Source organism: Alexandromys fortis, unplaced genomic scaffold (assembly GCF_014885135.2).
Source record: "Alexandromys fortis isolate MF-2015 unplaced genomic scaffold, M_Fortis_MF-2015_v1.1 scaffold_24, whole genome shotgun sequence".
In the NCBI taxonomy this organism is placed as follows: domain Eukaryota; kingdom Metazoa; phylum Chordata; class Mammalia; order Rodentia; family Cricetidae; genus Alexandromys; species Alexandromys fortis.
The window spans coordinates 9,406,657-9,433,790 of record NW_026067906.1 but is presented as its reverse complement, the minus strand read 5'-3'; the positions used below and the strand labels follow the sequence as shown (position 1 = coordinate 9,433,790).

General features: G+C 36.9%; 1 protein-coding gene across 1 annotated transcript in view; it reads left to right on the top strand.

Annotated features, from left to right (window-relative positions):
* Syt1 (synaptotagmin 1) overlaps positions 1–27,134 on the top strand; it is a 497,193-nt gene that overhangs the window by 75,409 nt on the left and 394,650 nt on the right. Inside the window, exon 2 of the mRNA XM_050135605.1 lies at positions 18,054–18,155. The gene's annotated coding sequence lies outside the window, so the exon portion shown is untranslated. The remainder of the gene's footprint in view (positions 1–18,053; positions 18,156–27,134) is intronic.

Here is a 27,134-nt window from a genome sequence, read left to right as displayed (position 1 = left end):
GGACAGAATGACTTCCTCACTGAGGAGCATCATTTTCTCCTGAATAGAATCATAGAATTTAAAAAAAAAGCCAATACAGAGTGAAACATTACTGTCTTGTTAAAACAAGGTCATGGTACATGATGAGGTTTACAGGAAGATCCTTTTCTCTGTCACTTCAGCTAAATATGGCATCTGGGAAATATGAACTGCAGTGATGGACGACTTAGAAATTTTTCAAAGAACCAATAGGTCAGCTAAAAATTACAGAGAAAGAACTTCCATGTGTTCCCTGGAGAAATAAGAATATTAGTTTATACTGTAATGATAAAAGTTTTATTAAGCCTAATGGTCTGTGTCTACATAGTGGCCCCAAGGAACATGTGGAAGAGGTTGAAAGCAATAGAAAACTATTAGGATTCTTTCTCTTATAACCAAATATAACTTCTTCGCCCATTAATTATCTCAAAACTTTCTTCAATGACACATATATCTTCATTCTTCCTCTCTGAAGTAGGTCATGTCTTTTCCCGCATGCCCTTTGTTTGGATAAATTTAGTATTTATGACATCGTGGTAGACTTAACTTTGTGACTTTAGTCTTCAAACATTCTTTTCTTCTTTAATTCTTGCAGAATAAGAATACTTGATGAAGTTCTCGTTGTATCAGTCACTTGTTTTTATGTTTAGAATTTAATCATATTCCCTTTGTGTTTCCAGCCACTGATGATGTTTCCTTTAAGATCATTTCCTCTGTGCTTCCTTGGCTCACCAGCACTGCAGCAAATACACATAAGAATATGGTTGTAGTTTCCTTGCTTAGTGCTGAGGACTTATTTAAACTTTACTAATACCTTGCAAACTATTCAGGCAGAGAACTTTTTAATACCCCATGAAATGATAGACACGCAGAGTTGTAATCTCACCAATAGAACTAAACCAATTGGTCTGTACGTGCATTTCTGCCCAGCATGTCAGTTCTGGGTAACCGTGCGCTGTGTTTTCTTGTGCACCAAGAGCTATCCTTCACTGATTTTACGGCAAAATCTCCTGCATTCCTTTCACTCAGAATCACTCCAAACTGAAAGGAGAGATTAAAACGCCCCTAAACCTTTGTAAATAGTTCGTATTTTCTATGAAGAGCATATTTAGATGGACTTAGCTGATGACGAAGTTGTATTTCTGCTTTATTGCTTTCTTCCCATTTCTGTTACTGTTCTATATGTTTATTCCTTTGTTACGGGAATAATTCTCTTTTGTTTGTTTTAGTTTGGTATTAATTTGCTTCCCTTAAAGCTTAAGGCTGTGCTCATAGACGATCTCTGAAGTTTGAGTCACGTTTCTGATCTAGGTAATTATTTCATGAGGTTATGTAATGGATCACCACATATATACACAGAAATTTTTGTCTATGATTCTCACAAAAACTAAATTACCTAGTCGTATTTAAGGTACTTCCTAGAATATTGCAATCACCCTGTAGCATTCTTTCTTAAAATTAATATACTACCTCTAGTATATATTGGGTATTTTCCCTTTTTTTCTGTTCATACTTAACGCCTATGACCTACAAAGAATAAACAGTGACCATCAGCAGTAGAAAACTATCTCAAGGCTGCGTCTACCAAGATGAACCAAATAGGTCAACTTTCTAAAGAAAATAGTGGCATGGAATAAATGTGTGTGGGTACAGATGCCTAGGTATAGACACATGTGTGAGGGTTTGCGTGTGTATCTTGTCTGGGTGGCAGTAGTAAAGTGCAGCCTGTGAGTATGCCTAGTCTTGATCTCCAGAGTCTATGGTGGGAGTACAGCTGCCAGAATAATCATTCTTAACACTAAGCCATATAAGAAGAAGGAAATTAATCCTGACTATAAGTAAATGACTGTCACTTTCCTCCACCATCTTGGTGTCCCTGAAGTCTACTTACCATACCATACTCTGCCCTCAGAAAATAAGACATGTTAAAAATTCAGCATCTGTGGAGGTGCATCTTCTCAGGCCATTTGAAAATCTTTATCTGTTTTCGTTTTGTTATATTATTTCAAGAACTCTTAACACAGCTATATAGTCTCAGAAAAAAATTGATTTGAATGCTGTGGATCAAATCCAGGGTCTTGAACATGCTAAATATGAAGTTTGTCACTGACAAACTTCAAATTATTTTAATGGTATTAAACAATATTGTTGATCATGGACATAGCATCACTGAGAACTCATCTATCCTATATAATTTCAGAAAAAAATTGCATTTCCTTCCTTCCAGGCAGTGTTAACCATCATTCTAGTTTATTTACTATGAGCTTGACATTGTTGTCTCCTGTAAGGGGAGTCATACTGATTTTGTCCTTCTGTGACTAATTTATTTCACCTAGCAGATGTTCCTATATATCATCTGTGTTATGTATATTTTGAGTTTTCCAGGTTTTTTTTAAAGCAGAATAATATTCCATTCTATGCACACACCATATTTTAAAAATCTTTTTATCTCTGTATTCTGAGAAGAAGCAAAGAGACATTCAACATTGGTCTCTTTAATAGATTCATGAATATGAAAACATTACAGAAGCAGCAAAAGCTAAAATAGATTCAAATGGCGCAACAATCAAACTAAATTATCTGTGCACCACCAAGGAAATAATGAAGAATGGAAGAAAGTGCTTGCCAACTATAAATAATAAGAACTTATTTTCTCAAATAGATGGGGAAACTCTTGGAAACCAACCGTAAAACAAGTATTAACCCGATTTAAAACTCTCCTAAAATCTTAAACATATATTTCTCTAAAGCTGACATGTAGACAGCCAAGTATGTGACAAATTACTGCACATCTCCAAACATCAGGGCAAAGCAGAGCAAAGCTACAATTATGTACAGTGTCATCCCACTGAAAATGGTTGTTTGCAAAAGAGACAAGTGAGAGCAAGTGTTGGTGAGGTTGTGGCAAACCAGAAGAACACTTATACAATACTATTGATAATGGAAATAGAATAACTATCCTTAAACGCTACATAGAAGTGCCTCAAAAATTATAGTTACCAAGTGATGCTGAAGTGTCTCTCCTCTTTTTTTGCAGACAATGATTGAAACCAAGATCTTGAAAAGTTATCATTCATTATAACACTCTTGATATCTGAAATGCAGAATAACCCAGCAGATGAATGGATGAAAATTATGTGCATACAGTGGGCTCCTATTTACCTTTCACTAACTTCCTGCAGTGTAGGAATAATGGACCAAATCCTGCAGTGGCATGCAGTGCTTGGAATAAATTCCTTTTCCCAGCTTTATCAATCAATATTCCTGATGGCTCTCTGGGCTTCAGCTCCTCTGGTCACATGCTCACTGTCTTTGGTATTTCTATCCACACTCAGTGTCCCTGGAGACACTTTCCTCTAAGCTCCACTGAAATAAGGTCCAATTACAACAGAGTCTGTAAGAAAAAAAAGTGTTACTGTATTATATAAAAATTAATTCAACATGTATTTTCTAAGAAAATCAGAAAGAATAAAAAATTTCCTTATTCATATTCACCATATATTCATTCATCTACCACAAATTTGGAAAGTTATAGTTGACAGAGGAAATAAATAGTTTATTTATTATATTTTAGCTTTAGAGTTAGTATGTTGGGTATAGCATAGAATACATGCTGTTTTTAGAATTTTGGAATTTTTTAAATAATATTCAAAGATTACCCAGCTAAAATGGAATTAAGTGCACAACATACCTTTATTGTATGGGTATTACCATAAAGATTATTCTGTATATATCATTAAAAATGGTTTTACTAGCTGAACTCTACAGGATATTAACAGTGGTGGTGCATACCTTATTTAAGCACCCGGGAAGCAGAGGCAGATGAATATCTAAGTTTCAGGTCAGTCTGTCTACAGAGAGAGTTCCTGAAAAGCAAGGATTACACACACACACACAAAAAAAAAAAACCCTGTCTCAAGAAAAAAATAAACAAGAGCAAACAAAACATATAGAGATAACATAGTTTTTTATTTAATCTTATACATGTATATTTAGTGTGCACACACGTGTGTGTGTTTATTCGCCATACTGCGTGTGTAGAATTCGAAAGACAACTTACAGGTTTTCTATCATGTGGGTTCTTGAACCTTACTCCTAATGTGTATCTCTAGCACAAGATAAAAAATCATAAAAGAAAGTAAAAATGTATATTGTGTTATGGCATTAGTCTCCTGCAGTGTCCAAGAACCATCTCACCATAACCTTGGTGTTTTTATACAATGGAACAATGAATTTTCATGATAGAAAAGATATCTATTTTCTCCTATTCCTGGAGTTTAGCAAAGGAAGAAGCATACAGTTTTGCTGTCCTTCTTTATATATAGGTTATATATAGGAAATGCTGACTGAGAGCAACTGAATGTAAAGAATATGACGCAATGCACAAGTCTGAAATCCTGCCATGAATAACAAGATTTCAAAATTAACTACTAAGGGTTGTTCTTACTGATGTCATGGACATAATTTATGTAAACTAAGTAGGTAGATGACTCAATCCAATAATGATGAATTACTCTTAATTTTATATTAAGACATAAATTATAATTTTAATATTAAGCCTTTCCCTTCTATATCATCTCCTTTTTATTATAGCATCTTAGAAACTATATATATATATTTCATTAAAAAAATTAGAATTAATTTTTTAAGATCTTTAAGCCTTTAAATGACATTTTCTTAAGTAAATGCTTACTTACATATACTGATATGGCTGATATTGTGGGCATGAGGGTGGGAATATTAAACAACTGATACATAACCCAGGGTATCTTAGCACACACAGTCTCTAATCCTCTATGTTAGCTTACTACTTGCTATACCTAGTTATTTACAGGTTGATATTTCAAATACTCCATATTTAAGTTCAATGAAATATGTTTCCCCCTTCAATTCTACCATTACTAATGCCAATAATTAACATTTTTTAAAAATATTATGTTAACTTTTCTTTATACGAGATAATTCTTGAGGGTTTTCATTGGTGAGAAATGGAAGGTTAGTGGGGCTCAGTGACTTATCAGTGATCTTGTAAAGCACAGTTGTAAGGTTACATATAGAACAAGGGATTAGGGGAAGGATTGGATAACCATAGGAAGGGGAATTAGAACAGATATATACGGATGTATGGATTGTGGCTGGAACAGGAGGACCAAACAGGGAAGGGAAAGGAATAGGAGAAGACAGAAGGGAATATGGAGGGATGACTAAAATTAGGGGCCATTTGAAAGGTCATTTTTAAAAAGACCATAGCAGATTCTTAAATCAGTATTGGTTCTAGGTCTCTTAATCATCATATGAGAGCGTATTATCAAAGATACCGCACTTCCTGGAACCAGTTAGTGTTGTAGGAGAGCTGCTTGTTTGTTCCCAGCTGCTCAGCCCCGAAATAATCACACAGAAACAATATTATTTGCAATACTGTTTGGCCAATAGCTTAAGCATATTTCTGGCTAACTCATATCTTAAATTAACTCATCTCCATTAATCTGTGTACCACCATGTGGCTGTGGCTTACCAGATAAAGTTTCAGCATCTGTCTCCAGTAGGCATGTATGGCTTCTCCCTGACTCTTCTCCCATCATTCAGTTTGTTTTTCCACGCCTAGCTCTGTTCTGCCCTGCTATAGGCTCAAAACAGCTTCTTTATCCATCAATGGTATTCACAGCATACAGAGGGGAATCCCACATCAAATTAGGTCATCAGCAAGTTTCCTAAAGTAAATTAAATCGTGATCGCTATCTAAATCAGAATTCACAGTTTTTAAACATGTATGCTGTATGTCTTGTTCTTTGAACAGTTATACACCTGAGTCATTCATCATACTTTATGTCATTTTATCCTTGTGACTGTAAATCAGGCACCTGTACTATTATTTTAATGATGAAAGGCTCAGTAGTTTAGCGATATTCTCCATCTGTCTGATCTAGTTGTAAAGTTGAAGTCACAAAGAAATCCCTCTTTATCTCCAGTTTTTCAGTCTTTCTTTTTTTTTCCATCTTGTTTCATTTTGCATAGTAATTATTTTTCTCTTACTGCAACTTTTCAACTTTCACAGGGTTTACATTGCATGTATCTACCGTATAATTTATGTCAGATCATGTGTGGACTTATAGAGCTTTAGTCTGAACTCAGAATTCCCAAACTCATAAAGGTGGATTAACCCCTGACTTCTGGTATCTGATGTGATGTTTAAGAAAGTATTTGTTTCTTTTTGTGTTCTTCATTCTCATGTAAAGCACAAGTTAGTATTCATGAAGATCAAGCTTAAAGGTAATTATCACTGCTTTTTTAATGGAAATGGAGGCAGCACTTACATTTCCCAGCTGCCCAGACCCGAATAATTGCACAGAAACTATAGTAATTACAACACTGTTAGGCCATTGGCTTAAGCGTATTCCTAGCTAGCTCTTGTATCTTAAATTAACCCATTTTCATTAATCCATGTATCGCCAGAAGGCAGCTTACCAGTAAGGTTCTAGTGTCCTTCTCCTTCAGCAGTTACATGGCGTCTCTTTGACTCTGCCTGCTCTCTCTATATCTCTGTTCAGATTTCCCACCAGGCTTTACGCTGCTAAGGAAGTAGCTGAAACAGCTTCTTTATTAGCCAATGGTAATAAAACATTTTCAGAGAGTACAGAAGTGAATCCCACATCATCACTTACATATGAGATCAGTATATGCTTTCAAATTCCCTTAACTTCTCTAGTGTGTTACTGAATAGTTTCTTGCTAAAAAAAAAAAGAGGCAATAAATAAAATCTTAGCTGACAATTGCATGTAAATATTAAATATGACAAGGTTATTTAACTTCCTATGTCAGAACAAAGAATGGCCTCTCAGCGAGCCTCATGCATCATAACACATGTGTGAATTATCTTTTCTCACATATCTTATAATCAACCTAACAAATATTTATTGATTTCATATTGTGGTCATGGTAACAGTATGGGAGCTATGAGAAAGACTAAGATATTATTTGTGCCCTTGAGGAGTTAATAACCTGATAGCAAAAGTTGACATGTATGTAACCAGTGCGGTACTTTCAAGGATAAAGTGGGTGCTTTAATAGTGACAGAAAAAGCACTGTTAGTATAAAAAATGCAAGGCTAGAGGGCAGAGTGATGCAGGGCTGGCGTTGAAGTGGCAGGATATTAAAGGCAAGACATCAGTCACAAACCTGAAGTACATAGAGACCTGAATTAGTTAGGGAACCGATGGTATAGAGGGAAAACTATCAGGGTCTTTTCTTGGAAAACATCAATAATTCATGACACTTAATCAGATTTGCCAGTGAAAATTGGGAGAGGTCAAAGGTTGATTCTCATTTCTTATCAGATTTTGAGATAGCACACAGAAAATTAGAAAATGCTCTGGGGTAACTAGGCAGCTTTTCATTTGAGGCGAAATCTATGAGTAGATCACCGTTGCTTGGAAATTTGGGTCAGAGGTGCAGCAAAAACAATAGCCCTAAAGACATCGTGTTGAGATTGTTGGTGTAGAATAATATCTGAAAGCATTAGAAGGTTATGGAGTCAGAGCAGCACTAACAATCAAGAACTTGGAACTCAAATACAGATGTAATATAAGAACAGAAAGTAACGAAAAAAAATGCAGATCTAGGAACTCCCCAAAGAACACACACTGACACATCAGCAAATATTTGAAGTGGATCAGAAAGACATCTAAAAGTTTTACCACGTAGAAGCATTCAGAAGGGAGAATGAGTAATAGATTTGATAACCAGGAGGGCTGATGTCGATCCAATGTAATTGGATAGGGAAGCAAAATGGTGGAAGATTTTTATAGATTCAAGTGATTAAATTTAAGAACTTACTTTAAAAGATTTGCTTTAAGGACAAGAACATACATATGTGGTTAGATGATTAGGCAAAGTGAAATTAATATTTTGGCTTAATTTAAAAAAACATGAGCATACTTGTTTACTCAAAGGGAACAAATATGAGGCAAAAGAAAGACCCTTAACCCCATGTCCAGAGAACCTAGTCCTTATTTGGGCTTTGGATTGTTTATTTTCTGAGAATAGAAACAATGTATCCAGAATATTTAAAGCTTTTACTGAAAGAGTAATCACATTTTCATAATGACCTGTACACTATATAACCCTCACTATATAATTACCTCAAAAAGTGAAAGAGGAGGGAGGGAAGGAGGGAGGAAAGAAGGAAGAAAGGGAAGGAAGAAAGAAAGGAGGGAAAGAGGAAAGGGAGGAACTGAAATTTCAAAACTTTTCTGAGCAGTGGTCAAGCAAAGAACTGTCTGTTGTACAGCATTTTATTTAACACTCATCTATGAAACTATGTTCCAGGTACAATTGTGCTTGTACATGTGTTTATGCATATACATACATGTGTGTATGCACAGTCCCCTTCATGGTTGAAAGAGGATCCCAGATCCTATGGAGCTAGACTTACAGGAGGCTGTGAACCACAGTCATGAATGCTGAGAACCACTCTGCACTCTTAACCAAAGTCATCCCTCTGAATCCCACATCCCCTGCCCCTGTTTGTAAGATATTTGGAAAGAATGATCCTATTCATTCCCTCTGAATATGAGAAGAAACTAGATCTGAAAAGTCTGGTGATATGTGGAAATCTGTCAAACTGGTCTTTATACACTTGCCCTGTGCCAGGCATAGAGCTGGGTCCTTAACCAACACAACAGAATACTAAGCAGGGCTTCAGGTGTTTCTTGGCAGTGTCTTATTTAGCATTGCTTTTTAGCAGACATAACAGTTAAGCTGTGGTGTGAAACTTTGCTAACACACATTTATAGAGAACGTATTTGGGTTCATGCATTGTGTTCAGGGAAGAAAGGAAATGAACAAGCGAACATCATCTATGATGTCGTGTTGGCACTGTAAAGAACATATACACGAAGAAAGATTACTGGGATGATAAAGAACAGCCCTATACAAAAATGACTACTGAACAAAGACTAGGATAAACTAAAACAATATATTGCAAATGTCCAGAAAAGGCCACGAGGGAAGACAAAGTGTAAGGAATGTGGAGAGGACACAAGTATGTGGAGCTGGAGGAATGGTCAACCTGGCTAGAGCAATTTGGGAGGATGGAGAACAGTACAAAAGACTGTATGGTTTCAGACATTGAAGAGGAATGTCACCTTAGGCCTGAACAAATAGATTGACTTATCCTAGGTGTTGATTTGACTATGGGATAAAATTTGACAGAAGTGTGAACAGGGGGAACTGAAGAAGCTAATAGTGCCCAGAAAATAAAATGTCATGAAATGGATCCAGATATCCTAATCTTGAATATTTTAAGTGAGGAAGTGACACAATTTATCTCTTTTGCATTTTTATCTTTGTGTTTATATTATATACCTCATGGAAAATGCCTTGATAGATGATCAAGATTGTCTTCAAGAATATAATCTTAATTATAAGCCAAGAGTCAACATCTATTGCTGTTTCTGCCAGCATCTTTCTTAAGAATAGGAATGGCTTTCTAATGAAGTGTTTTAGGAAAATTAACTTTAATATTGGTGTTTAGAATGGATCAGATGTAGGAAATTATTTGGGAATTTATCTCAGTCTCTAAGTATAAAGTGAGAAAGTTTTGAGTCAGTGGTCTCAATGTCAAGAGTGGAAATGGAAAGAAAAGGTGTATTCTGCAGACAGGAGAATTCATTTTCAGAACTGTGGCTGGGTACAGAAAAAGGGAAAGAAGCAAAGAGGAGTCGATCTGGTATTCCTAACTAAAGTACTTGTCCTCTGGATTTGTATTATTCACCCACTGTAAAACAGCTATGACATTGTTTAAAATGAATATTGGAAGACCACGTAAGATAAAAAAAAGACAGAAGGTCTTAGGCATTTTGAATCTGGAGAGAAAGTACAAAAATCCTTGGTGGGTCAAAAACAAAAAGATTGTTCATTGTACTTCCTTTGTTGACTTAGTCAGGAGCAATTCTCTTTCATTCCTATAAAGATGTGTTAAGGTCACAAGCCTGAAAGCAGATGGAAATCAAGTCTGAGCTCAACTTCTACCTAATAGTGTTACCATGAGCAAGTTACATAATCACTTTATTCCCAAGCTTCTTAATTATCCAGTGAAAATTGTATTATCTTCTTCATAGGAAAGCAAGAACTAGTATATCAGTGGTTTTCAACTTTGGGGTCAAACAACCATTTCCCAGGGGTTACCTGAGACCATTGGAAAACACAGATATTTACATTATGGTTCATAACAACAGCAAAATTACAGTTGTAAAATAGCAATGAAGGTAATTTTATAGTTGGAGTAATTTTATAGTTGGAGTCTCCACAATGTAAGGAACTGTATTAAAGAATTGTAACACAGAAAGGTAAGAACCACTGTTGTCCATGATCATTGTAATGAATTTAGAAATGTCCCAAAACTCTGAGATTTTTCAGCTCAAATATGCCACTAGGTAACTAAACAGATTAGATTCTCAAAGTTGTTGATTATGGATTTACCTTTTTGTACAAAAAAAATCATTCAGTCAAATGCTTTATACTAAATAGATATATGCTGATATAGTAGTAGTTTAGGATTTGCCCATTTCTTTTGCAAAAAGATTAATAAGGCCTGAAAGAAAATGCTGCATTAGTTTATCTATACACATTCCAAAAGAACTTGAAAATAATAAGACATTTAACATTTGTTAGTTTTATATAATGTTCTAAAATTTTATCTGTTTCTCATTAATTGGGCTTAATTATAAACACTATAAAACTCTAGCTTCAAAAGTCTGAGTGTCTTTTCGGGAAATGGATGCTTCTCACCTAGCATGTAGGAATCTGGCTCCGTGGCCACTGCTACAGACAAGTAAAGGCTCTCCTCCTAATGCTTTCAGGGGTGTGAAGTAACTTTAGTGGGCAGAGGCCATTTTCCTAGTCTTTCTTTTATCCAATATAATCAATTAACTTAAGATATGGGCTTGCGGAAATCGAAGTTGTTGAAATCAATTATGGCTTTTTACACTTGATAGAAGAAACATGTAAATTGCTCAAAAAGAGTGAAGCTAGTTCTTTTCCTTTTATTGTTATTATCTATAGAATATGTTCATTCCCAAAAGAAGTGGATGACTTAGGAAGCTGGGAGAGAGAAGGTTGATGCCATTACTCAACTGTAGTTTTCTTTGGGGTAATACCAACAATCTGGTTTTCTAGCTCGGCTTCTGAGGCTTTAATGTGCAAAGTAACATCTTAGACTGGGCAAAATAGTTTATACAAAATACACAATTATTAGATAGTAAACTTTAAAAATGACTGTAATTGTATATTTGTTTACATTAATATGACTTGTTTTTCTCTTGGATTAAAGCCCTTATGCAAAATGCAAAATTGTTTACAGTCACCTATACTATCTCCAACGTGGTTTCTTTAGGATTACTTATTTACATAAAAAAACTTTAATTTAATTACTTGAAAATAATACTTAGCTATTCAGCCAATATCGGTTCAATGTAAGTACACTATGCCTTTTTGTCTTTGGGCTAATATTTTATAGGTTTGTTTTTCCTTTCATGTGAGTGTCTATGTTCAGTTGGATTAATTCAGTCACTCTCCAAAGCAATGATATTGGAAAAATAGTTTAATATATTTTTGGTGTGAATTATGAAATCGAAGGTTGGACAAAATTCAAGTTTTCACGTTGTATTTTTAAAAAGAAAGGAAGAAAGAATTCCATGGCAACCAAGACTAACAGCATCTAACAACCAATCCGTGAAGATGAACAGAGTTCTCAGATTTGAATATTATTCAGAAAGGGCTTCCCTATTGGCCATTCACCAACTGTTCATTAACTTAAATCTATAGTAAATACATAGTAAAATGCATTTTAGTATATATTATATCACACTATTTAAAAGTATTAAATAGCACAAGCAGTGTGGGGTTTTTTTCTTTTTTTATTGAAAAAAAAAATTTCCGCCTCCTCCCCGCCCCCCATTTCCCTCCCCCTCCTCCCATTCCTGTTCCCCTCCCCCCACTCCTCTCCCCTCCCTTTCCAGTTTGAAGAGCAGTCAGGGTTCCCTGCCCTGTGGAAAGTCCAAAGTCCTCCCCGCTCCATCCTGGTCTAGGAAGGTGAACATCCAAACTGGCTAGGCTCCCACAAAGCCAGAACATGAAGTAGGATCAAAACCCAGTGGCATTGTCCTTGGCTTCTCAGCAGCCCTCATTGTCCGCCATATTCAGAGAGTCCGGTTTTATCCCATGTTTTTTCAGTCTCAGTCCAGCTGGCCTTGGTGAGCTCCCAATCGATCAGCCACTATCCTGAGTGAGGTAACCCAGACCCAAAAAGATGAACATGGGATGTACTCACTCATAATTGGTTTCTAGAGATAAATAAAGAACCTTTATCTGGCGATGGATAGAGATAGAGACAGAGGCCCACACTGGAGCACCGGACTGAGCTCCCAATGTCCCAATGAGGAGCAGAAGGAGGGAGAATAAGAGCAAAGAAGTCAGGACCTCGAGGGGTGCACCCACCCACGGAGACAGTGGGGCTGATCGATTGGGAGCTCACCAAGGCCAGCTGGACTGTGACTGAAAAAGCAGTGTGGGTTTTAACTGTAATGCTCCAAAGGCATCTTTTAAAATTGTTTGGGTGTGAGGGAACTTCGTGTCAAGCTGCTGCAGGTTTTAGCTTTGATTGCATTGCCTTCTCATCTGGAGGAATCTGTGTTCATCCTCTTCCCCCTTTCCATTCACTGCTGTCCCTTGGTTTGCTGCAGCTCTGAGCAGAAAGGTTTGATTGCTGGGGGAGTGAACTTTTCATCCCTTTGCTTATTCAAATGAGACTGACTGGCTCTGATGGTTGCTGGCATGAAACTAATTACTGGGAGAATCAGCTTGCAAGCTTGTGTGTTTTTTCCAGCTTTGTGGCATATACTTTGGCTCAGTTTACCTACAGGCTTACATGATCGCGACAGCTAGCGTGATTGTGCTAGGTTACCTGGTAGCAATAAGTCACTGTGACTCAACTCAATGGTGCCACGGTTTAACAGGCATAGCTCTCTCACAAGAGGTTTTTTTTTTTTTTTTTGCAAAAATCTACATGCTCTTTTGCCAAATACATGTATTCTACAAAGGGGTATAAGCCTCTTTTGAGATATTTGGAATCAAACTTTAAAACGAGTTTACAAAAGAAAAAAAACATGTCCATTAGTTCTTGCTAACAAAGGAATAGCAGAAATAAGCGAATCAAGCGAACAGTACAGTTTTTTTTTTAACAATTCACAGCATAGTTTGTGAAGATTTTAGGATTCTAAAAACTACAAAAGCAGATGAACTTTTTTCATGGGCTCAGTCAGACAAGAAAGACAAGCTTTTCAAAATCTCTTTTTCTTATAATTGCACAATGAAAAAGTATACGAAATACCCTTGCGCTTTTCATCTCACAAAGAAAACAGTTATAAGAAATTTTTTTTCTCCAAAACATTATTGTTGGAAGGACAGAACACCTTAGTTTTAAGAAAGCAAAATTTCATAAGCATTTCTATGTTTCAAATCGTGAATTTTTAGAGCGAGGTGATGTGCAATGCTGTCTTGGTGCAGCCTGTGTATAGTAGTGGGGGCCATGTGCAGTCTACATGACAAGGGTGTTTGTCACCAGGCTGAAAGCTAAGAAATGGGGCACATATTTTGGTTATGCCACTAGCCAGCTGTACATTTGGGCATCTCAATTTTCATTTATGATCATATTTCCCAGGGTCAGAATCAGGAAGCCTTGTTGAATCTGTAAATAAGCGTATCAACACAAGCAATTCTGCATGTTGTATTTGTAGCTTACAGACTTGGTGTTACAGTAGCTAAGTGGGCAGTGGCAGAAAAAATGTATAATTCCTGAGGTCTTTTTGCTTGTTTGGATGTGCTGGTTTGCTTGTTCTTGTTTTCTTAGTTTCTAATACAATGAGAAAACATCTAATCTTAAATTATATACGTTCGTTCATTAAGAAAAAATTAAAACCTCAGCTCTGACACTTTCTCTCCCTCCATTTTTCCTTTGCCTGTTGTAGACAAGACTCCTCTTATACAAATATAGAACATTATGGAAAAAAATTAGTAGTTATTTTTAAATGTTCATGTCTTGGGTAATTGGCTGGTCTATTGTCTGTGATTTGTTTATCCATGAGGTCAAATACTTGAGGTCATGCATCCTAAACTAATCATCTCTATTTGCATTTCGAAGGTTCACTGAATCCTTACTATATTGACTTCTATAGAGTTAATTTTCTATACTAAAGTACTATTCAAATTAGCCTCTTAAAAATCACACTATACAGCGAATTATGGACAAATGGGACCCCATGAAATTGCAAAGCTCCTGAACAATAAAGTGAACAGTAACTGAGTGAAGAGACAACCTATGGAATGAGAGAGAAATCTTCATCACCTGTGCATCTAAAGTATACAAAGAACAAAAAAAAAAAATATAAACAAGAGAGTAAAGATTTCAATCTAACAAACTGTTTACAAAAGAAGGATTACGTTTGGGTTTGTTTGTTTGTTTGTTTGTTTGTTTTTCGAGACAGAGGTTTGAAGCTTTTTCTGTAGCTTTGAAGCCTGTCCTGGAACTAACTCTTGTAGACCAGGCTGGCCTCGAACTCAGCGAGATCCGCCTGCCTCTGCCTCCCAAGTGCTGGAATTAAAGGTGCGCACCACCACCACCTGGCACTATTCAACATCTTTAATTATCAAGCTAATGCAAATTAAATCCACTTTGAGATTCTATCCCACCCTTGTCATAAAGGCTGACATCAAGAAAACAAGTCAAAGCAAATGCTGGTGAAGACTTAAGGAAAGAAGATCTCTTCTTTACATCTGTAAAAGAGTACATGGGTGCAGCCATGATGGAAATCAGTGTAGAGGCTTCCCAGAAATAATAGTAGATCTTCCATGGTACTGAGCTCTCTGACTCCTGGGCATATTCTTACAGGTCTTTCTATACTACTACAGAGCTATTTGCTCATTTTTGTTCTATTGACAACAGCGAGGTACTAGAATTAATCTAGTTTCCCATCAACTGATGATAGATAATGGAAATATGCTGCACAATGGAATGTTCTTCTGCCATTAGGAAATATGAAATTATGCAATTTTCAAAACAGTGGAAAAGATTGGGAAAAAAATGTAAAGTTACCCACGCTCTGAAAGGCAAACGTGCCATATTATCCCTCATAGGCAGACCTTAGCTTCCAAGAGTTTCGTATTTATGTTTATGTGGGTTGAGTATAGGTGACAGGAAACTGGAAAGGATCCCCAAGACAGCGAATAAAAAGAGGCCTTAAGGTAAAATTGTAGGGAGAACATAGAACATATGTGTTTTGGATATGAAGGAGGACACTGGGGATAGAAAGGTTTATGCCAGGCTAGCGGGGAGGAAGATGGAAGAGAGAAAACAATTGGAGACCAAACAAAGCCAAGAAAGTGTAAAACTGCCATAAGGAAATCTGCTACTTGAATGTTAAAATAAAATAATAAATAAAAAATAGAATATGGAAAAATTGAACACATATTAATACTGAGAGTATCCTGAAGAAGTTATTTGAGCAGTTTTTCTTGGAGAGAAAATGTATTTTAAGTACATTCCCTCGGGTTATTTCAGATTCTTAGAATATTAAGATAATCCATTTCTAATCCAATGAAATTTATAGTACATCCGTGAAATAGGTGAGAACAGTTGATAAATTAAGAGGCATCTCACTCCTAAGACAGGCTGTCAATCATCCTATAGTGGCATTGGGACAGATGCAGCATTTGCTATCTTTTGCATGCCTTGGATTCTGGCAAAGACTCAGCTTCAGGTGATTGTTTCTAAGAGAAATGAAGAATGGATTCGTATAGAAAATGTCTTCAGTTGATGGCATGTAGTTTTATGTAGCTCATGGCAAAGCAGTTTCTGAGTGGAGCTGGGGATTTTCTTTAACCCTGTGACCATGTAAACAATTCTTCTTGTCTAGTCTGTGTATTGAAGTCCGTGCTACCACTGTCCCCAGTGTAGACTGATGGAAGTCCATGGCTTGTGAGTTGGCCACCATTCCCATATGACAGAGGGCTTTTAATCTCTACTCTTTGACTTCCAGAACTCATGTGCTTTGCTCACTCATACATTTTCCTCTATTGTGGAGAATCTGATGCAAGTGGCCCCTTTTCTGAGGAAGTAATGTTTTTGAGACACGAAGTCTTAAGAGAACCATTATAGACATTTGTTGGTGGGAAAACCTACTTTATGTTGGAAATCATTGTGGAAAAATAACCCAGTTATGAAGGGTATAATTGGGTAAACTATCAAATAAACCCAGGTTGTAATAGCTCAGAAAAGAAGTGTTTGGTTACCTCATGCCTAGTAATATACTGAATCACACACACAGACACACATCTTCCTATATCAGTGATAACCTTTTATACTTCATTCACAGTGAGCAACTGGAATTACCCTTGACAGTGAAATAATATTCCCTGTGCATCTTGCCATATCCTAAACATGCATTGAGACACTTTACAAGTTATAATCTTTCTTTCTGTATGTCTAATTTTTAAAGATGGGAGTATCTGTCTTTTTTTTTCCTTTTAATCTCTAAGAACTGACAGCCCCAAAAAATGCAAGGTGAAAGTAGCCAAATACCATTGAACAAATTACAGATGTTTAAACATCTATTTTTAAACATCCAGAGATAGCCTGAGCTGGAGCCTACTAGCCCTGTTCTGTTGTAGTCAGGAAACTGATTCAAAAGTCACTCAACAAGTAAATTCTCATATAACATCAATTATTATAAATCAAGGGTTTTGATTTTCCCAAACCGAGAAAACCAGCAGATTTTCATATATGTTTATGCCAGGGTGATCCTGGTCCATTAGGTGGTAAATAGGATTCTTAACAACTGCAAATAAATTATTAAATTGTGGATTATGATGAAAGCTGCATATTCACTTACGTACGATGTTGTAGGAGAACTCGCCTCAAATAACAGGGTGTTACCATGTAAGCCCCGCCCCCCAGAGAGTTGAAAACCAATCTGTAAAGAGTGTACAGTGGTCTGACTGATATCAGCACTTCCATCCATTTTTTTTAATTAACTTATTTAGTTTAATTGACAAATGACAAGTTACATCTATTTATGGTGTCCAACATGATGTTCATGCAAGATCTTAATTCAGACTTAGGATAAAGCCACTTGAATTCTCCATACTTAGGGTTTTATATGTGAACTATTAGGTCTGATGTGTAGAAACAGGAAGCAAGGCTATTTGCATATCAACTAGGTTAAATGAGTACAACAGGAAACAAAGTAAGGTGCAAAAGAAGAGAGAAAATACATGGTAAAAGGAGACGAGGGAGACAAGAGACTAAGGACAGGAAGCAAGGAACGGAGCCGCTAGAATCCTTGCCAATCAGATGCTTATGTACAACATACAGCATTTCAATATCTTCCCTGGGTAAACAGCAATATCTTCCCTTTTTATTAATCTTGCTGCGGCTGCTGTTGCTCACAAAGAGATGCACAAATCAGCACAGACTTGGTTTGCTTTTCAATAACTCTAAAAGGGTGGGGAAACGTTGCCAGAAAAGGATAGATCGTCAGTCTCCTAACATGGAGTCTTGTTAGCAAAACAAAATGTGAGCTGCTTGGAGATAATTCCCTGTTGCTGGTAATTCCACTGGGGACCTTCCGTGGCAGCGGAGGCTGCTCTCCTCTGTGGACCCACGCCATCGAACAGGACAGATCGGAAGAAACAGGAAAAAGTTGCCCTTATAAGCCGAGCTACTCTTCTGAGACTTTGATTCTTTTAGCTTTTTGTTTGTTTGCTTGATGGGGTGATTGGAGATTTTTAATGTCAGCATGAGTCATACCTACTGGTTCTTAGCCTGGAGCAACCAGTACAACTAGGAATCGAGGAAGCTGTAGCCGGGTATGAATAATGAATGGGCTGCGTAAGCAGAAGTCTATATCCAGTCAATAGTAAAAGCATGTGCCGAACTGCAAGCCAGCATGTTCATGGATTCTTTCTGTGTGTTCTCTCTCAAGGAAAACAAGAACCAGAGAGCGCTTGAACGGCCAACACCTGCAGTCAGATCAGAAGACCGTGTTCTTGCCGTCCTGAAAGCTCCACTGGACCGTCTCATTAAGGTATTCAGAAAACAACAACAACAACAACAACAGTGTTTTTGATAGGTTTTTCTTCTTACCAATGTGCTTTCCACCTTTATCTGGATGTATGTGGGGGAGTAGGTATTTGGAGAGACAATGAAACTCTATTAATTTCTTTTCTTATTGTGTTTACAGAATCACTCATATAAACAATTTGCGGTAGGAAGCAGTCTCGTTTTGCACAATGGCCTTTCGAGTGCTATCTTGGGCACGATTCAGTCTATAGTGTTAAGCAGGGCATCATCGAAAATTTCACTCTACAGCACAGTGGCCAGGAAGCAGATAAAGGGGGCTGCTGGTGACCTGCCAGCTTTCTCCCTAACTCTCTTTTGTTCTGTGCTGGTCCACATCTTCAGTGTTGTCCCCTTCCATGTGGGTCTTCCCCTGCCCTGCTAGTCCCCACAGACCCAGAGATGGGGTAGCACCAGTCTCTGAAGGGGCAATAGATTCAATCACATTGACAGTGAAGATTAGCCATTGCAAACTGTGTCTCTTTACATTTCTTTCTTGTGTTAAAGGGGCATTCATATTTGTCATACATTCTGGAACTGTGACAATTTTTAATGTGTTCCAAGGGCTAGATTAGCTAGCGGGGGACTTTGATAGCACTTTCGATGTTTTCCTCTAGTTCGTTTGGACTTCGTCGATTCCAAAGTTGTCACGGTTCATTGTCTGCCGATGATCTTGAGCGGCCTTGCATTCTGAAAGAATATGTCATGGCATCTGCCTCTGTGCTTTGGGGGCCTGCTGCACAGATGATATTTTCGCTAGAATACTGGGCTGTGGGGCAGGAGGTGTAAGGAAAATTTGCTTCAGAGGAGCGTTTTCTGGGGCCATGGCATGTCTCTTCCTTTCGTTCGGTGCCTAATCCAACACTGAGGTGAATGTATCACATTGCCACGATTACATGTGTTAGAGTGCATAGCGCGGTTGTAAAGTAGCTGCTCGAATGTCTTATCTAATGAATGCCATCAAATTCAATTATCACTCTTAGACTCTTCATTAGCCAATCATATGACCCCTTTGCTCTAAGACATTTTGAGCACACTTTTCCTAGGCATAAACACAATCCTTCGTAGAAAATTGGTGACTCGCAGTTTTTTATTGGGACTTTTGTGTTCCTGATGTTTAGGATTTTAAAGCCTTGCCTCTGACATTACTGTCACCCTATGTAAGAGAAATATTGTTATTATGAGAAACTTTTATCTTCTTGTCTTTACTACTTATCTCCATATTAGGAGTTATACAGGACAGGTCTGATGGCTCATGTCTGTAATCCTAGCACTCAGAAGGTTGAGGCAGTAGGATAGCTATGAGTTCAAGGCTGTCTTGGACCACTGAATGAGGGTGTCTCTCAAAACAAACAAACAAAAACAATAAATAAAACCTTTAAAATAAAAAGAAATGAGTATATAGGAAAAATATGATTTTATATTCAATGGGCTCATGTGATTAAAAAGAAGGTTTCAGCTTTAGGGATGAATGATTTCAGTCCTAGGGATGTTTGTCTTCTTGATAGGAAGATGCCACTGTGCAGGATCACAGGTGTTATTGTTGAACTGTGCGTTTCCAAATTATCATAATTTCTTCACATGGGTTATTAATAGAGCGGTACCCAAACTGCTCATACCTGTTGTAAGTAGCACTTTAATTTTCTACACAGTGATTACAGCAGTACTGACGGGTAACAGAAACTCCGAGCATCTTATAATAAGAGCTGCCTGACATCATGACAGTGGTTCTTACTGTACAGAGCTTGAAATATGTCCATTTCTCCTTGATGCCTATAGTGCTCCCTGTCTACAAATATTCTGGAAGCATCTCAACATGAAGGCCAAAATGAGACCACAGAAATATATGGTCCCAGATCCCATGCCAGGCATGGATCAGAATCTTTGGAAATGGACAATAGAGTCATTATTCAAATTATACATTTCTGATTATTTCTCTGCAACAGCACTCAGTGACCACTGCATAAGAAAACAGCTGACAGGAAACCACAATGACAAAGAAAAGAAGAAATGCTGAAATTAGGTTTGGATTTAAATTCTCGTTCATTCATACAATTCCTGAGACTACACTAAGAAATATGGGTGGCTTAACTTCTTTCCCTTTTACTCATAACTTAATATTTTGAAATTAAAAATTTTGTATTTGCTGTTATTTAACGAACAAAGGGCACACACATTGATTTCAAAGCTTCTAGCCTATCTTTACCACAGTGAAAAAAAATTCAGTTCATAATCTGTACAGCCATTATAGTCTTTGACTCCAAATCTTTAGTTTTATTCATCTTTCTGAGTAATTAGCTTGATGCTAACTTGTTATAAGACCAATAAGCCCTGTTTCTTCAAGAATTCCAGGGCCAGGCTTTAATCTCAGTACTCAGGAGGCAGAGGTAAGCAGATCTCTATGAGTTTGAGGCCAATCTGGTCGACAAGAGCTAGTTTCAGAATACGCTCCAAAGCTACAGTAAAATCCTGTCTCGAAAAACAAAACAACAACAACAAAAAAAATTCCAACCTGTCCTTTTTATTGATCTGACTGTGAGTGTCTAAAAGGATGCACCACTGGTAAGATTAAATCATTGAAACTGAAGCTCACAATTTCTTCATAAGTAGTCATTTTTATCTGGAGGAATTTTCTTATTGTTTTGCAAACAAATTAGATGATGTATTCCAGCACAGTATGCCAAACTCCAAAGTAAGTACACATGTAAATGTGAGTTAGGGGACAGAGCACTGTCCTTTGAACGGGGAGAATACAAGATGCTGTGATTACCTCGGGCACTGGAAGAAAGTAAAAAAGCATCACTGGTGCCAGCAGGAAAATAGCAGAGAGTATCTGATCCATGAAATTAATTCTTGCCACCTACATCGTGAGCCCATTGAGGCTAAGGTCTAAAAATAGAAAATGACCACAATTTTACTTTGCAGGTTAACTGACATTGTAAACATCATCATTCCTGTAAAAGATAGGAATGGGTTAAATTGTTTACCAAATCCAGGAGCATCCTTGACAAATCAAGCAGGGAAAAAGGAAGGGGAGAGAGAAGTAGGAAGAGAAAAGGGTTGTGGTTGGTTCCCTTCAAGATTGCCTTTAGAGAGAAACACAAGTACTAACTTTAAGTGTGATCTTTTCTAAGTTTTATTCATAAATTAAATATTTGGGATCCAAAACACATTCTACATTTTAAAAAAATGCTGTAAATCATGTTTGATATTTTGATTCATTTTTTAAATTGACAAAATTTTACTAAAATTTTATCATTTGTAATATTTGAAGTAAAGAGAAGTAAAAAACAATGTTTTCTGATTCCTAAAATTATATCATTTAAACCAAATGCTTCCAAACTTATTTGTAGTAGATATCAATACCAAAGGAAAGCAGGTTTGATTATAACTAAAGATTGACAAAGAATATAAGATATTTTTCTAAACTGCAAGGATTTTCTAAAACATAGATTATAGCATGAACTGTGTTCTCCTGGGCAGAGAAAAGGGAGATAGAGAAGTGAGATATTGGTAGAGCTACAGGGGGCGTGGCAATGCCCACACTGTACAAGATAGTATTAATATTAAGCTAGTAAGTAGAAAAGATTAAGCTGGTAGTTGTTGATCCTCCCTGGAATTCTACCACTCAAACATCAGAGGCAAAAGGATAACAAGAGATTCAAGACCAGTGTGGTACACTTAGTGAGTGCTGTGTCAAAAAAAAAAAAATAATGTTCATTAATGGTTATGTCTATAACTTGGGGAAATTGAAATCATAGAACCCTCGTGTAGCAGTACCACATCCATTTAGAACTTAGGTAAGGACACACGGTGAGCACAGACACTGATTTGGGGGAGACCCAATGGACCCAGTAAAAAGAGAGTCCTTGAGTTTCTACTGATGCTGTTTCTCAGAATTCCCTAGCACACAGCTCAGGATTTATGACCTCCATTTTTAAAAGAGATTTGGTCATTTGTGTCTTAAAGAAGTAAATAAAGTGTCAAGTAAATAAAACCCACCAATTCCTGCCGTTATCCACATAGCTGTCCACTCAATGTATCAAATAATTGCTGAATATGTCCCGTTTATTAGGACATACGCAAATTTTCAATTTTCAATTGACATATTAAGACATGAACACTATTTTGCCCTATCATCTTAATTTCTATGTTTTATTTTACTATTTGTTGTTGTGAAATATTTGTTTACACTGTAAAGATGGGTCTCTGCCTAAGGTGCCTTCTGCTTGATTTAATAAAGAGCTGAATGGCCAATAACTAGTTAGGAGAAATAGGCAGGATATCCAGGAAGAGAGAGAAAGAAAAAGGAAAATCTAGACACTGGGATTATGCTAGGGAAACACTAGTGAGACTCTAAAGAGGTTGGACATACTGTACAAGTGTGAGATAACCAAGTCACATGAAAGAACATAGATTAATAAAAACAGGTTAATTTAAATTATAACAGCTAATGGGATGAGTCTAAGGTAATGACCAAGCTTTCACAGTCAATTATAATCTGTGTCATTATTTGCAGGCTGACAGGCCAGTGAAAAAGTCCTGCTGCATTTTGTGCTTATTTCTGTCTATTAAATCTGAGTAGGTGGAGGGAATACGTGGTGCTTCTGTTTGGGAATGGATGGCCCGAACATCCATTCGGAGTGGGATTAATTCAAGCAATAGCTTTCAACTCAAGTATTGTCTTAGTTCTTTTATATTTGGACTTTTTAAGGAGGTCATGGTGCTCCTACTAAGAGCTCCTATTACTTCTGTGTAAACTAAACAACAAAGTTGAGAACTGTAAATTAACAGAAATATTGTAAAATTCTCCATCCAGAATGAAGAAAGGTTAATAAATTCAAGCTGAAGTCCTTCCTGTAGCGTCTCTTGTATTGTCCTAAGCCTCACTGCCTGTCTATGGGATGAGACAGACAGAAGCCAGAGAGCAATCCTGGGAAAGACAGCAGCTTGTGAAGTTGATCAACTCTAGTTTAAGTTAAAGAAAGCTAGAAGAATCTGTGGTCCTGGTAGCTTCTATTACAGAAAGTTGTCACGTAACTTCCTAAATCCCGCAGTGTTCAAATCGTCCTCCATTTCTGGAAGAAACTGGTTTCTCTCCCCTTGAAGAAAATTATCAAGAGGGATCTTTAAATTTGACCACAGCTCCTTTCTATCATGTCTGCAGGAACTATAAGCAAAATATAGAATGGACCCCTCTAAACATTTGAGGTGTTGGAGGGCAATGTTTCTTCTCAGTCTCTAGTTGGTAGCTTCCAGAAACTACTGTGCAAACTGGGCTGAATAAGATAACAGTGTTATTGCTTTCTAACCATGTATAAATCTCTAGAGTGACTTCATTACTCCAGTCTTTGGAAGTGAGGCTTCCAAGTTACATGAGTGATGCTATGACATCAGTATTGTCACTACCACCTAGGAAATTCCTTGATAATGTTCCTTGCATTTAGTTATCCAAACAATCTGTCTTTGCTTTAGTCTTCCCTGATGCAACCTATCTTGCCCATGATGACCTGACTCCATCATGCTTGAGATTACAACAATAATATTGCTAAGGTCTTACATGCAGAGGTTCCACTAGCTATATCTTTGTACTGGTTCCATTCTCCAGGAGATTTTATTTCTTAAAGACATAGATGACTAATAAGGGACAAATGCACAAATTATCAGAACCACCAAATGTTATTAGTTCACTAATTCTTATCATGTAGTTGCTTTGCCTTTTCTTCACTCAAAGACCCTGTTTCCATTCTAACCTCACTGTTTCTTGCTGAGTTCAGCCATTAACCAAAATCATCTGCTGCACTTATTTGGAGTCTTACAAGTTTTGGTTTGCATAGATAAAAGGGACAAAAAATGCATTTTTATGACAGATATGTGAGTTGACTGAGAACATTCATAGGGCTGGGCCTAAGTAATGGCAGGGTACACACAATGTCTCATTCGTGGAACCCTAACTCACAGTCTAGGCCAGAAAGGCCTTTATCTAATCCTGAGCCTTTTCTTAATTACATTTTACAGCAACTAAGTGTCCTACTCTGATACATCAAAAAATATTCTGTTCTCTGCTGCTTGTTTGGCAGAGTTACTTTGGCATGTATTAAGTTGGGATAGTCAATCCCAAGTTCAGTCGGGACTGTGTGTGACTACTCAATATAAAAATAACAGGCTGGATTTCTGAAACTTTCTTCTGGTAGTAGGAAGGAAAATGGTTGAGTTGGGATAATCATGATAAATCAGGAAACTGATAATAAGACGAGACATATATCAATTTTTGAGAATGTTTGTAGTCACTAAAGCAAAACAGTGACTTGAGAGTCTAGAAATTTCATAGCATTGTTTCATAATTTCCATTAAACTAGTGATTACTAGAAACAAAATCAATTAAAAGAATCTAATTAGGTTAAAATACAAATATTTTGAATACCATTTTAATATTTTTATTTTTCATTATATTAATATTTATTTCAACCAAAAAGGATTTTATAAAAAAAATTTATTTTTGAAACAATAAAAGAAAAAGTTTTATTTTTATTAATTGGCTTATTTGGTATTGAATATTATTATTTGGATGCAGTTTTGCAAAGTACCTGAGACATAAAAACTGTCATTTTGCCATACATGTAATCTCTTTAAATTCTGTGCCACTAAAAATAATTTGAACATCCCAGAAGTTTCATATGAACATTGAAAAGACCTTCATGGAGAATCCCATGGAGAGGCATAAAGGAATCAAGAGCAAGATCAGACAAATGGAAGAATATTTTCCAACATTCAATAAGAATATGAGGCAACAAAAGGAAGCATTGAAACATAAATTTGCTTGGACCTCAATAGTTATGAACTTGGGAAGCTATGTGTACTGCTCCCTGAGGCCCACTCTAACACAACACCATTAGACATTGTAGTATATGAACTACAGAAATGAATTTACCCTTGTTCTTTGGGCTGGGGAGTCTAAGGTCAGAGTGCTGGCAGATTAAGTATCTCTCAATGGCCTATTTTCTACAGGACTGTTTTTCTGCAGAAGCCTTCCAGAGCAGAAAGGGCAAAGGGGTCTCTCTTAGGCCTTTAATGTAAGAGCATTAGTCCATAAACATAAAGCAGATTGTGAACTTATCACCTTCCAGAGACGGAGGGATTTTAACATATGAACGTGGGGAGGCAAAAGCATTCAGGTCATAATACTGTCTTTCTAACATTGGCCAAGTGCAGCATTGTCTGATTTTAATCTGTGTCTAGATTCTAGAATAAGCCCTGCCAACTAACTTGCTTCCTATAGGCAGTTTTGGTGTTTAGCAATAAGATTAATTATCACCTTTATTGGACATATCCACTTCTTTCTTAGAATGCAAGGCTTACTGAAGACACAAGTCAATTAGAAATTAACAAACAAATTACTCTGAGGGCCAGAAAAGGAGAAGCCACAGGCAGAACCCAACGAGTAAGGGCTGATGTCACAAGCACAAGAGGAGAGGTAGGTTCCTTTATCGGGTCTCTGACAACAGAAGGTTTAGTGCTAAACTGGTTGAAAATCGTGAACTGAAAATCTTGCATAGATAAATATTCATAGAAATGTCACTGATGTCTAGAAGGAACAAGTGAAATGAACACGTGGCCAAGGAAGGTGTCCAAAGTCTGGGTGCTTGGACATCTTAAATGCAACAAAGAAGGAAAAGGAGAAAAACAGTGTTAACCATGACAAGGTCAGTCCTGGCCCTACACACTGTGAAGCTTGAGTATTATATATGTATACACGTGTCCTTCAAAACCTCACATAGAGAAACTAATAGAAATCCCCAACTATATAAAGAAACATCTTTGATGCGGAGCACAAAGGACCACTTTAGAAGAAAACCCTAACAAAACTGAGCTTCATTTTACCGTGAAACAGGTAAATGATACATGTTCCAGCTGAGACCCATAGTAACAAAGACCAAGCAGGTTGCAAAAAGGTAGGACTGTTTAAAAAATTTGAAAGCATTTAGGAACCATTTTTAAAGGAATATAAAGAAAATAAGAAATGGAAATCATTATAAATAGAACGCAATAAAGGCAAAGTAGTTCTTTTAAAAAAAATAAACTTTACGTAAAAGAAAGATACAGTTTTGAAACTTAAAACATAGTGGAAAGATCTATCAAAAAAGGAGAAACGGCCAAATAGGGTATAACAGAACTGCGAGTCATATCTGAAGATCTTTGTGGATTGCTTGCGTGTGGCAAAAACAGGAGAGAATGAAGTGAAGAGACATAGAGGGAAAGCTGACCACATGTCTTCTAGGATTTCCAAAAACGTTTTACAGTGAGGCAATTCCAAAGAATTTGAAGATTAGAAGAAAAAAATTACTTTACCTAGAGAATCATTTCCAAAATCATTTCATCACAAACCAAATTGCAGGGGAGGAGGCAGATAGATTTTACAGAAAGTTACAGATATCCTATGACAAAGATCACAGAAATCAGCACATTTAGACAACATAAAAAGAAAACAGAGGGAGAAGGAATAGACACCTTGTCAAAAAAATATGATATAATAACCAAAAGAATAGACACAATGAAAATGGGAGGTATCCTTGAATATTACTCAGGGGTGGGGCAGCTCAGGTATTAAGGGCAGATCATCACGTTTGAAATACAAGTTCCAAATTTATAAAAATATGATATAATAACCAAAAGAATAGACACAATGAAAATGGGAGGTATCCTTGAATATTACTCGGGGGTGGGGCAGCTCAGGTATTAAGGGCAGATCATCACGTTTGAAACACAAGTTCCAAATTTACATGAACATATTACCAAGGAGGAGAAACAAATAAATTTATCTTTTCAGAAAGTGACTAAAGAGGTCCTCTACTCACAAATAAATTTGTCTTATTTGTTGCTGTTGGCTGGCTTGAGAGAGTCTCATTCTTTTGCCCAGCCAACTTTAAGCCCGTGGAGACCTTCTAGC